Source organism: Bombyx mori, chromosome 7, assembly GCF_030269925.1.
Source record: "Bombyx mori chromosome 7, ASM3026992v2".
Classification (NCBI taxonomy): domain Eukaryota; kingdom Metazoa; phylum Arthropoda; class Insecta; order Lepidoptera; family Bombycidae; genus Bombyx; species Bombyx mori.
The window spans coordinates 1,473,558-1,486,498 of NC_085113.1; the positions used below are offsets into that span (position 1 = coordinate 1,473,558).

The following is a 12,941-nucleotide window of genomic DNA, read 5'->3' on the forward strand; positions in this document are numbered from 1 at the left end:
CGTTTTTCTTTTTTTTTCTGATACCCAATTTATTTGTAGCATAAAATAGTTTGTGTATTAACCTACATCACAACGATAAGTAATTATAGCTAAGAAAGAATAATAGGAATCGATCTCGTGTATAAAAAACTGCGGTACCGTCATTAACATTGTAATTGAGCATTGAAATATTCGAAGAAAAAACTATACCTGTAAAAAACTAAATCACACCGAAAGAGCTGTAATTTGTTGAGCATTATTTATTCATGCAGTACTGCAATACTAAAATGCATAATAAATGCAAATTGTTCTTACGCTCAGTGTGGCCAATAAATTACCGCTTTTACATAAATTAACTTCGTGGTTAAAATATGTACGAGGAGACCCGGATAGTTTTTAAAAGTTACTTTAAAAGGAATGCAGAAAAAACTCGCATTCAATAGGAAAATAGAAATATTTTAGAACTTAATTATGTACTTTTTTCCTTACTTATTCACCGGTAGTCTAAGGTAATATTCCTCTCTCCTACGGACGCGGACGGTAAGCTCACGTGCTTAACCTAAAGAAATTTGCTAACACTAGCTCTAGCAAGAGCAGTGCTTCCCAAAATTTACTACCGGATCGGATTAGCGACCCACTCAGAAGATTCGATGAGAAATTCAGTGGGTTGTGTCTATGGGTTAGAACAGTGAAAACGGTGACTGGTGCTTGAAGAGCTTAAAAGCACTGAGATTGGGTACGGAGGGTCGGGCAGGACGCTTTGGACGACGGTAGCTTTGCGTTGCCCCGTCACCTGAATCGGATATGAATGAGGCACAGTAGTATTAAATATGGCGTCAATTAAAGAAATAGTGTCGTTGGTATCATGAATTTAATGGGAAAAAATATTTATGAGATTTGATTTCATAGCCTTAGTTCGCAACATTGCTATGAGGCCCCAACCACATGCGACCGCTGACAACTGGATGAAAGAGTTTAATCATTGTCGTACCAGCCTTAGCCAGCCAACCTGGGCTGATTGGAGCGATCCTAAAACTAAAATGCATTCTCCGCAAAGACTTTTGAAAGTTGGAAAAGACGCTACACAAGCAAAACCACGACTTCTACCTTATGAATCTAGGTGGTGATGGCATTCACATTGTGATCTCTATAGGATACCTCATCATCAGCCCATAGTCGTCCACTGCTGGACGGCTCTCCCAATTAGCACCAGTGAACCCGGTCTGCGGCTCTACACGTCCAATTTTTATCGACTACCCTTCAAAGGTCATTGCACAACCTAGCCTCGAGCATCCCTCGTTAGCCGGTCGGTTCGACGTCACATACATATGTCCAGCCCACTGCCCCTACAGCTTGCCGACTCCCTGAGTTATGTCAATGACTTTACTTCTATGACGTACAACCTCAATCTTTATTTTATCCGTCAAAAAAGCTCCGAACATAACCCTTTTGTAACTGGCTTAGCGACCTTGAACTGATCATGGGATACGGTATCACTTAATACTGGGTGGATTGTAAGCTTGTTCACCTGAATATCATCACCCTCTCTCAGTCACCTGGGGTCGGCGCAACATGTTTTCTCCTTCCATACTCATCTATCATATACCATTTCTTCGCTCACTCCCATCTTACACATATCGTCATTCAAAGCTTGACCAACCTAAGCCCAAGATCAACAAAAGCATTCCCAAGGAGGGTTGAAGTTTGACAGGCGGCCGCTTATAAAAATTTTGCCAAAACTTAGAGCAAACTTCACCTGAATATTCTATAGAAATTCTTAGAAAACATCTAAAGATCGAGTAATAAAAATGCCAATATCGAAATTATATAAGCGGGCACGAATATTTCTAAGTAAATAAGTCCCTACCACGTATTTACGAACGAGACTTTTAGTTATTACTAAGCGAAGTCATACATACGGTAAGACCCGCCCAATTTATAAATTATTTTTATGATGTATGTGTGGCATCCGTTACATTACCTCATGTAAGTCATATAGCTGCAATAAAAAATAGACGTGTTGAATAATAATACATTTATTTTTGGACGTATTTTATCCCAAAAGACATTGTGATAAGTTAAAAACAATTTGAAAAGCGCCTAACGATTAACTTTAAGCAAAATATTGTTTGTCATTAATTGTAGGCGCACCCTACCTCTGAACAAACCAGCTTTTATCGTCTAAGTGGTGAGTGACACGGTAAAATAACATTAGACCCTCATTTGCGGGTGAATTAGTCTTGTGCTGACATTTTCGTAACAAAAAAAAAATTTTTTTTCATTGCCTTTTATTTAATTTAACAATAGTGTGTCCGATGTAAGTTGACACGCATGATAACTGTCATCGAGATCACGCGCGTACCATTTCGAATAATGTCACTGTCAGAATGCTCGCTTGTAGTCTGAACATGACGGACTCATGACCTCGTCACACAGATCTCTACCGAACCATTGCCTTAGCAGTGTTAGCTCCCCTATCACTGCATCAAACGTCGCATTAACGCCGAAGGTGGGATAGGGAATATGTCAGGCCCTCCCACATGCCGGCTTAGAAGCTGTCCAAGAAGACGACGTTTAAGATACCGTACAACCGTCTGGCAAATGAGGTACTGGAAGATAGAAGACTACGCTCCACGACCCAAGCTGGCCTGGACCCAACGGGTCATCTACACGGGGTTCTGTTTCTCCACTGACCGAGAGTCTTAGTGGTCGCTGAGATAAGCCGACAATTCTGTGACAGAAACCTGACTTGCCAACTAAAACTCTAGTAACTTTGATTATTTATACATGTATTTTTTATGCCCTAAACGGGCAGAAATGTCCGACATGTTTGAGGGGTTGTCATGATCGCTATGCTTGGCATGCGTGTTCGCGATTACAGTGGGCTGTTACGATACTTGGAGAACGCTGGTGCCCATCTGGAGGATCCCTTAGTCGCCTCTTACGACACCCACTGGAAGAGATCATCATCATCATCAGCCTTTATCTGCCTACTGCTGGACACAGGCCTTCCCCAATGCCTTCCAGATAATGCGGGTCTCCGCCTTCCGCATCCAACGACTTCCTGCCGTGCGCACTAAGTCGTCGATCCACCTGCTTGGAGGTCGCCCCACGCTCCTGGTACCACCTGGTACCTGGGAAGCGATGGGGAGGTGCTATTCTCTTTCGAGACCCACTCAGAGAGATTAGTTCATGTAGTTGGTGTTAAGGGTTGCTGGAGCTCGTAGCCATTACCACTTGTAAGTTGCTATCCATTTTATGTAAGTCTCAAATATTTTGTATGAAGTCTGTTCTATTTTTCAAAATGGAAGAAACGATGGCTTCGCTGTAGTAATATGTGGAATAATACCTGCGATAATACCTGAACAAGCAGGTTCTCAATACGCACTTCCACAAATAAATACGCTAATTTACATTTCTTTGAATTTTTTCGTTATTAAGCGATGCTGTTAATTTTGGAAGTTTTTTTTCCTACGTTTTCTAGTAACTTCCAGTTATACTGGATTATGGTTATACTTTTATTACTGGTGGTAGGACCTCTTGTGAGTCTGCCTACCCGCGCGGGTAGGTACCACCGCCCCGCCTATTTCTGCCGTGTAGCAGTAATGCGTTTCGGTCTGAAGGGTAGGGCAGCCGTTGTAACTATACTGAGATCTTAGAACTTATATCTCAAGGTGGGTGACGCATTTACGTTATAGATGTCTATGGGCTCCAGTAACCACTTAACACCAGGTGGGCTGTGAGCTCGTTCGCCCATCTAAGCAATAAAAAAAAAATACTGGATTCACAGAACGAGTAGGGGCTCTAACCTGGTGACGTTGCTAACACTAACCCTAGGAGAGCAGTGCTTCGCAGAATCTACCATCGGATCGGAAACGCGACCCGCTGAGAAGATCCGACGATAAACTCAGTGGGCTGTGTCTGTGGCTCAATTTACTCGCCGAACCCTTTAGTTTCTAGTTTAGTTACTGGATCTGGAAGATCCGAAATGACGTGTTTAGGGCGACGTCGACTGTTTACCATTCGGTCCACAGGATCGGGTATGTGGAAGTGATGTTGGGAAAATTGATGCCTGCCTTCCGAATTTTAAACCAAGTCTTGTTTACTTACAACTCCCACCAAATACGAATCAGATCACTTAACGCAGAGCACACTTTTTTCACCAATCTGTTTTTGTTCGGTAGGCCGGTGCTTTCAATGTTGTTGTTCATGGCTTTTATCCATGAAATATTTCTAAATTGCGCTAAAAACATTTTCAGCAAGATACAAATTTTCTCTATTTCCACTTTTCGCCGATAGATGGCATTGCGTCTTGAAATATCGAATACGACAGAACTAGTTAATACCAAATACGTGTTCATTGAGCTTAATGCGAGTTTTTAACGTTCTCGATATCGAAAAAGTTAACTTAAATTTGTATGCAGTTGAAACAGCGCCCTTAGCGGCAAACGTAGGCAAACGTTCACACAGATTTGAGTTAACTCTTACGCTATCGAGAACGCTAATAAACTCGCACTAAGCACACAAGCCACGCGAATGCTTATTACTAGCCGCCCACATCTTTGTCTCCGTGGACTATTTTTTATATTACGTGGGCAGAGGTCTGGCTCAGTTGTGGAATGAAACGTACTGTATATACTTTCTCAGGGCTCAAACTATGTCCATACTAAAATCGTCATTATCGGTTCAGTTGTGGTATTGCTTAGATGGGTGGACGAGCTCACAGCCCACTTGGTGTTAAGTGGTTACTGGAGCCCATAGACATCTACAACGTAAATGCGCCACCCACCTTGAGATATCAGTTCTAAGGCCTCAGTATAGTTACAACGGCTGCCCCCCCCTTCAAGCCGAAACGCATTACTGCTTCACGGCAGAAATAGGCAGGGCGGTGGTACCTACCCGCGCGGACTCACAAGAGGTCCTACCATCAGTAAGTAAACTCTACTGAATGGTTGAACCATAAACACCTGTACTTCCTCATACGAATTCACTTCACAGATCACTTTCCATTGGTTAATATTTCGTGTAACGTTTGAATAACCTTAAGTAACCTGACAGCCGCCTACGTCAATTGACCCACGCCACGCGTTAATTATTGTCTTACATTACGTGCAATGAGAATCAACAAAACTGTGTAACTGTACTGAGACCTTAGAACTCGTGTCTCGGGCTGGGTGGTGGCATTTGCGTTGTAGATGTCTATGGGCTCCGATAATCACTTAACACAAGGTGGGCTGTGAACTCGTCCACAGATCTAAGCAATAAAAAAATTATAAAAAAACATTACTTTTAATTGGAAAGAAAACAAAAAGAGGCAAACCTCTGAAAAAAACTTCCTAAATCCCAACTTAAAAAATACAGTCGCAAAAAAATTGAAATAAAGTGACATCCCTAATAGTTTAAGCAAAACTGCCAAAAGTACTACATCTCTTTTCCTCCTATTCATCATTTCAGTTTTAACCACAAGAGAGACTGAGAGAGACACAGTTGTGAGCTATAGACCGACGAATCCCCGGAGGTTAAGCCGACTGTATGAAGTAATAAAAGCTGGTAAATTAATGTTTGTGTCTGATTTTGAATGGAACTAGTATTAAATATTAGTATACTAGGTTCTAGGGATACTATCTTGGGACTTGAGTGGATAAAAGGATTAAAGTACATTATATATGTCCTTAGAGGTTTGAAAATACAAAACTATGTATACTTTTTGTTCTTACTAAATTAAATATAAGCCTACAAATCAACGATTTAGAAAAGGTTATTAAAATATTATAGTTCTTGGACTAGTTACAATGCTCTGCTTAAGGCAATTGACTTCTTTTTAGTACTATCGAAAAATTTATTGTAAAAAACATAATAAACACTGACAAAATCTGTCATTTGGGCTAAAAAAATATTCGTAGCAAAATATTCGTAGCGCATTCGTAGCAGAGTTCGGACGTAGACACGTACTAGCGACGAATATCGGTTACTTTCACGATATAACAGCACTAGATCCGCGCCTGACAAAGTAACAGGTAAAGGTAGATTTAGGAGTCGAAACAAGACTTGCCGCAGTCGCGTTCCGGCAGCCCACTGGTATAGACGCGTCCCCCGGTCTAATACTGTTAAAGTATCACCTAGAAAATCAGTGAACCGGTTCGCTTTGACATCGAGAAGTCGAAAACAGAAGGTAAGTCTTAAATGTATTTGCCTCTAAATGTTTAATATAGCTTAAACTTTTTCTTTGTATTGAAATGTGTTGAACAGACAAAGGGGTCTTGGAAATTCAATTACCCTTTTACGCAGAAGTAGAATTGTGGGAATTGGCGATAACAAAGGAAAATGTATCTGTTGCGCTTATAGTCAACAAGTAGAGCTTACTGCCTTAAGATATCATTCTTTATTCTTCAACTCGGAAAAGACAAAAAAATGTACACATAATTTGATAGAGAAAGATTCTTTGTTCCTTTTGTAAATTGTAGATTATGTATGATGATTGTGACTTACACTTCGAAGCACCTTGAAGACTATTATATGCCAAGGACTTGCCTTGTGACAATCCATTATAATGTGATAAGTATGAACGTAGTGCATACTATTCTTGGCACGTTTCGCGAATGGGTTAGAGTCTTTAGGGCGGAACGGGCGTTTTACGAATGCATTTCACACAACGATCTCTTGGCTGCAATAACTTACATAGAACGGTAAAAATCGCTTGATATCAGCTAATTTACTGGTGGTAGGACCTCTTGTGAGTCCGCACGGGTAGGTACCACCGCCCCGCCTATTTCTGCCGTGAAGCAGTAATGCGTTTCGGTTTGAAGGGTGGGGCAGCCGTTGTGACTATACTGAGACCTTAGAACTATATCTCAAGGTGTGTGGCGCATTTACGTTGTAGATATCTATGGGCTCCAGTAACCACTTAACATCAGGTGGGCTGTGAGCTCGTCCACACATCTAAGCAATAAAAAAAAAATTATAATAATAAAAAAACGTGATACGCTTCGTTCACGAGAATACTTAACTTTACTTTTGTCTGGATCATGCTCTTCTAATAGCTGTCTATTCTTTGTTCAACCAAAGCTCTTGAGAGCGTGTAGCAATGATCCATTTTACGTTAAACAAGGAATGACACATACCTTTTTAAAAGGAAATAAAGTTGCTATTCTGATTCAACTGATACTTTTTTTTAATGCTTAGATGTGTAGACAAGCTCACAGCCTACGTGATGTTAAGTGGTTAATGGATCCCATAGATATCTACAACGTAAATGCGCCACCCACCTTGAAACGCATTACTGCTTCACGGCAGAAATAGGCAGGGTGGTGGTACCTACCCGCGCGGACTCATAAAAGGTCCTACCACCAGTAAACTTCGACTTAATGGTCCAAGATTGGTCCTGTTACTTATCGGAGGCCAGGCCACACCATAATGCTACTGCTATCGCCGATCCATACACTAAAATAGGCCGATTGGGACAACTAACCCTAGTAATCAATATGAAATTAATTAGAGAATTAGTAGACAAACTACTACAGGCTGTTGATCAGATCCGTTAAGTAAGGCTTTTGAAGGGAGTTTTGTTATGTAAAATTTTGGTAAGTTCAAACTAAATACAATGAGTTTGTGATCGCACAAGACGCTTTTGTGAAAGCGTCCAACAATGAAAGCTCGAAACATTTCCAAGTGTATAAATTACGCTATGTATAAACGAACAAAGAAACCACCCATATTACGAGAATAGAAACGGGAAAAACCAGATGAAAAATTTACATTCTTGATTGCTCGTTCTGATATCAATTTTATTATTTGCGAGTGTAATCACGCTTGCATTTTCATTAACATTAACATTGCATTTATACTAAAAATTAAATAAAAATAATAACTAATCTAGGACTAAAACAAAAACAATAATAATAATAATAATAAAAACAAAAACTCAAATAATAATAATAATAATAAAACAAAAACTCTAAATTAACATGAAAACTACCTTAACCTAAAGGCTGGTTAAGTATATATATATGGACGTAATGAGATTTGTTATTTTAATTTTGAAAAATTCATCCACAGCACAAATATCACCTTGAAACTTGGTAATTTTACGTATTCAATTGATGTCAGGACCCGCACGAATTGGTTCCACGATCCTACCTTTTTCTGGCACGAAGCAGTCCTACATTCTGGCTTGAAGAACAGGCTTGCTACAGGCGTTATATTCGTACAATATAATTATAGTAGGCAGCAGCTTGGCTCTGCGCCTGGCATTGCTGAAGTCCATGGGCGACGGTAACCACTCACCAACCGGTGGGCCGTATGCTCGTCTGCCTACAAGGGCAATAAAAAATAAAGTTAAGACCTTAATCACATGTCGTAAAATGGACGGCTGTCTTTTTTTATTGCTCAAATTAGTGGACAAGCTGATTTTAAATGGTTACCGGAGCTCATAGACATCCACAACGTAAATGCCGCCACCCACCTCGCCACATGAATTTTAAGGTCTCAGTTTGCATAGTACAATGGCTACCCCACCCCTCAAACCGAAACGCATTACTGCTTCACGACAGAAATAAGCGGGGTAGTGGTACCTACCCGTGCGGACTCACAAAACGTCCTACCAGTACCAGTAAATAAATAAAACCAATTTATGATGATGATGAACTTAATTACGGGTCCTTGGAATTAATTACCATAAGTAAACCAAACGGATTTGGATATTTTGGATTTTTATCGAAACTGAACCTTAATTTCATGGACATCAGTTCCAGTTTGAATTCTACGTTACCTTGTTATATAAAAAAATTGTTGAAATACACTAGAAAAATTCTCATCACTACATAGTATAAAACAAAGTCGCTTTCTCTGTCCCTATATCCCTATTTATGCTTAAATCTTTAAAACTACGCAACGGATTTTGATGCGGTTTTTTTTAATAGATAGAGTGATTGAAGAGGATGGTTTATGTGTATAATAATATCCATTAAATAGTGGAGAAATACTGTTATCAATAATAAATTACAGTTCCCTAAGCGAAGCGAGGGCGGGTCGCTAGTTTAATATAATAATAACTGAACAAAGGGACCACATAAAACCAACTCAAAAAACACGTAAAATCGATTCTAAATATTTCCAAATATAACAGTTAACGTGTTTTGCGCTCTAGAAAATTCTATAAATATTAAATTAACGTATTTATTTTGTAGTTAGCGAAGCTAAGTACATCACGACCTCGTCTGAGGATACTATTGAATACGTATTTAGACGTATATAGAAATTGATTCTGAATATTTGCTCTGAGGAATTGTTCGAGATGTTACCGGCATCTCGTATTTACCATCGCGCCGCCCGCCACCGGAGTAGAGTTCATCCATACTACCTGGAGCTACTGCGGTCATCCACAGTGCGTTTCCAGAGGTCTTTTTTGCCACGTACCATCCGGCTATGGAATGAGCTACCCTCCACGGTGTTCCCCGAGCGCTATGACATGTCCTTCTTCAAACGAGGCTTGTGGAGAGCATTAAACGCTAGGCAGCGGCTTGGCTCTGCCCCTGGCATTGCTGAAGTCCATGGGCAACGGTAACCACTCACCATCAGGTGGGCCGTATGCTCGTCTGCCTACAAGGGCAATAAAAAAAAAACCAAATATAATAGTTAACGTGTTTTGCGCTCTAGAAAATTCTATAAATATTAAATTAACGTATTTATTTTGTATTTAGCGAAGCTAAGTACATCACGACCTCGTCTGAGGATACTATTAAATATAATTTACGTATTTAGACGTATATAGGTACACTAGCCACGACAAAGCAAAATGATATCTAGGACATGATTAAGAAGGAGTTTGTTCATTTGTAAAATCGTCCAGCACTTACCGTATTTTTAACAAATACAATATTTTTTCTCATTGCACGCGGAACGCTTGGTGTTATGTTCACGACCTGTAAAAACGCCTTACCACCAGTAAAACTTTCCTGGACACTTTTTATGAGCCACTAGAAGTACAAATTTAAACAAGGATTGTTTTAAACGACCATTATCTGTGATGTTTCTCTTTACAACTAATACTGACTTTTTTTTTCCTACCTATGCTGATAGCCTTGAAAGGCTATTTCAGCTTCACCCTAACGTGTGTAGGTGAGCTCACAGCTCTCAAACCGGAGTGTTGCTAACACTGACCCTAGCAAGAGCAGTGCTTCGCAGAATCTACCACCGGATCGGAAACGCGACCCACTGAGAAGATCCGGCGAGAAACTCAGTGGGCTGTGTCTATGGGTTAATTCGCTTCCTTCGACGAGGACGGCGACCGATGCTTGTGGTGCCTAAAAGCACTGTTAATAAATCAGGAGGATCCATAATGACGTACTTTGGGCGACGTCGACGGCTTACCATTCGGTCTACAAGATCGGGTATGTAGTTTCCAGCGGCCACGACAAGAGGGTTCTTATGTCGTACCACCTTCTCGAAGTGGCGGAGCGATGCCGACTGTAGATACTTACTGACAGAGTCGAGCTCCAGGTCATGGTGGAGATCCACGTTCCTCAGGAACCATGGTGCTCCGACGGCTATCCTGCAGAATCGGGATTGAATAACCTGAAGGGGTTTCAAGTTGGTGCAGGTCGCGTGAGCGAACACTACGCTTGCATACGTCATGAGTACTAACTTGATATTGCGGAATATCGAAATTTTCGTTTTGGTGCTTCTGATCACTTGGTATTCGCAGCATTTGGGATGCAATATGATTAGTGAAGACCGCATCTCCACTCCAAACAAATCTATTTACCAAAGATCGTTCAATTTAGGCTAACTTCTTTAAAATAAATTTCTAACGTCCAAACAATAAAGATAAATTCTATTGAACCTCTCCTAAACTCCGACCCCCAGTAGTTCCAACGCTCGTTGAGAGTTAGAACAATAAAACGTATGGCCGCATTGGACCCGTTCGTTCGATTTTATCAGCAAATAAAATGATACCGAAACTACCTGTGAGCTTTGTTCGGGACGAAACAGTTGTATTATCTGCTTTAAATGTGAAATGCGATAAAAAATTCAAGGGTGCTACAGAGCGAGTTCAAAGATATATTCTCAAATAAATAAAACAATAACTTAATTAAGTCAGTATTTTGTTTTATCGTGATCTGTTATACGGTGACGTATATCGACTGTTAATCTGTTCAAATTTTGTTTGTTTGTTGCTTAAATAGGCGAAAGAGCTCACAACTCACTTGGTGTTATGTGGTTACTGGAGCCCATAGACATCTACGACTATTAATATTTATCTTTAGTGAAGTCTTAGCGAAATCTGTGATTATAGAAGTACAATAATAGTCTTTGACAATAGAATCATAATAGTGTACAAACTTAAAATTTCAATTAATTATAGTCGAATTTCGACTACCAGGGGACTACAATTTTTTATTATTACTGCAACAGTATATACGAGCAGACGGTGAATCCTCTTCAGTTATTTTGGTGGTAGGACCTCTTGCGAGTCCACACGGGTAGGTACTACGACCCTGCCTACTTCTGCCGTGAAGCAGTAATGCGTCTCGGTTTGAAGCCGTTGTAACTGTACTGAGACTTTAGCATTTATATCTCAAGTAGGGTGGCGCATTTACGTTGTAGATGTCTATGGACTCCAGTAACAACTTAACACCAGGTATGCTGTGAGTTCGTCCACCCATCTAAGTAATAAATAAATTAAATAAATAAATAAACTTACTTGTATTGAAATATAAATTCTGAAGCAGCTTTAAGGAATAATGAATATCTAAGGAATAACATAGTAGTAACACACACTACTTTTAATGAGTTGCAGTGGCCGCTTACTATCAGACTGGCTGTGACCTCGTCTGCCATGCTAAAAACAACAAAAAAAAACAAGGAAAATACAAAAACAAAATCTCAACCAGACATTACCCCTACATTATCATACTTGAACATAAGTACCAACCAGACTATATACACACTGCGATCGATTCGACGCTCATACATTATGTATGAATGTGTGTGACGTGACATGTGGAACGTGGTTCGGGGTTGATTTCAGCCCCTCAACATTTACGAGTGTAAATTACACTTCATAATTACATTAATTAGCGGCGGAGGAGATTGTGACTGCGGCAATCGAGTCTTTGTATATTAGACCGAAATCTCTTGGGCTTACAGAAACAGTAATGCCCTATGTCCTACAAACCAGGTCTTTTTACTGGTGCTAGGACCTCGTGAGAGTCCACACGGGTAGGTACTGCCACCCTACCTATTTTTACCGTGAAGCAGTAATGCGCTTCGGTTTGAAGGGCGGGGCAGCCGTTGTAACTATACTGAGACCTTAGAACTTATACCTCAAATGGGTGGCACATTTACGTTGTAGATGTTTATGGGCTCCAGTAACCGCTTAACACCAGGTGGGCTGTGAGCTCGTCCACCCATCTAAGCAATAAAAAAGAAGGTCTGCGTGTACTTGTTTTTTTGGTCAAGTATATCTTTGTTTATTAAGAAATTTTTGCTTTAAGCCCATCGAATATGGTACTTTCTTTTGGCTTTAAAAATGATGTTCCACACTTTTCTATTACATCATTACGTATTTTAATATTGAGAGACAGTAAAGTAATGAGTATTCCAAAAATTGCCTCGGAAAAAAAGGCAACATCAATTTACGGTTATATTATCTTTTCAATACAATTATTATCCGTTTTATATCGCTGTGGTGGTTGGTATCTTTCAAAATATACCCCTCGGTCGTGGGGCGCGTCAAGGTCGTCAAATTTAGGTCATTGTGCTTTGAAAATAGCTTCGATCAATTAACTAACTACGTTCCAAGGTAGATAATATAGGATAGTGTAACTATACTTGAGACCTTAGAACTTGTATCTCGAGGTGGGTGGCGCATTTACGTTGTAGATGTCTATGGGCTCCAGTAACCACTTAACACCAGGTGGGCTGTGAGCTCGTCCATCCATCTAAGCAATAAAAAAAAAAAA

General features: G+C 40.1%; 1 protein-coding gene across 1 annotated transcript in view; it reads left to right on the forward strand.

The window, feature by feature from the left end:
* The first annotated feature begins 5,988 nt into the window (after positions 1–5,988).
* LOC101742922 (IDLSRF-like peptide) overlaps positions 5,989–12,941 on the forward strand; it is a 76,700-nt gene continuing 69,747 nt past the window's right edge. The window contains exon 1 of the mRNA XM_004923235.4: positions 5,989–6,151. The gene's annotated coding sequence lies outside the window, so the exon portion shown is untranslated. The remainder of the gene's footprint in view (positions 6,152–12,941) is intronic.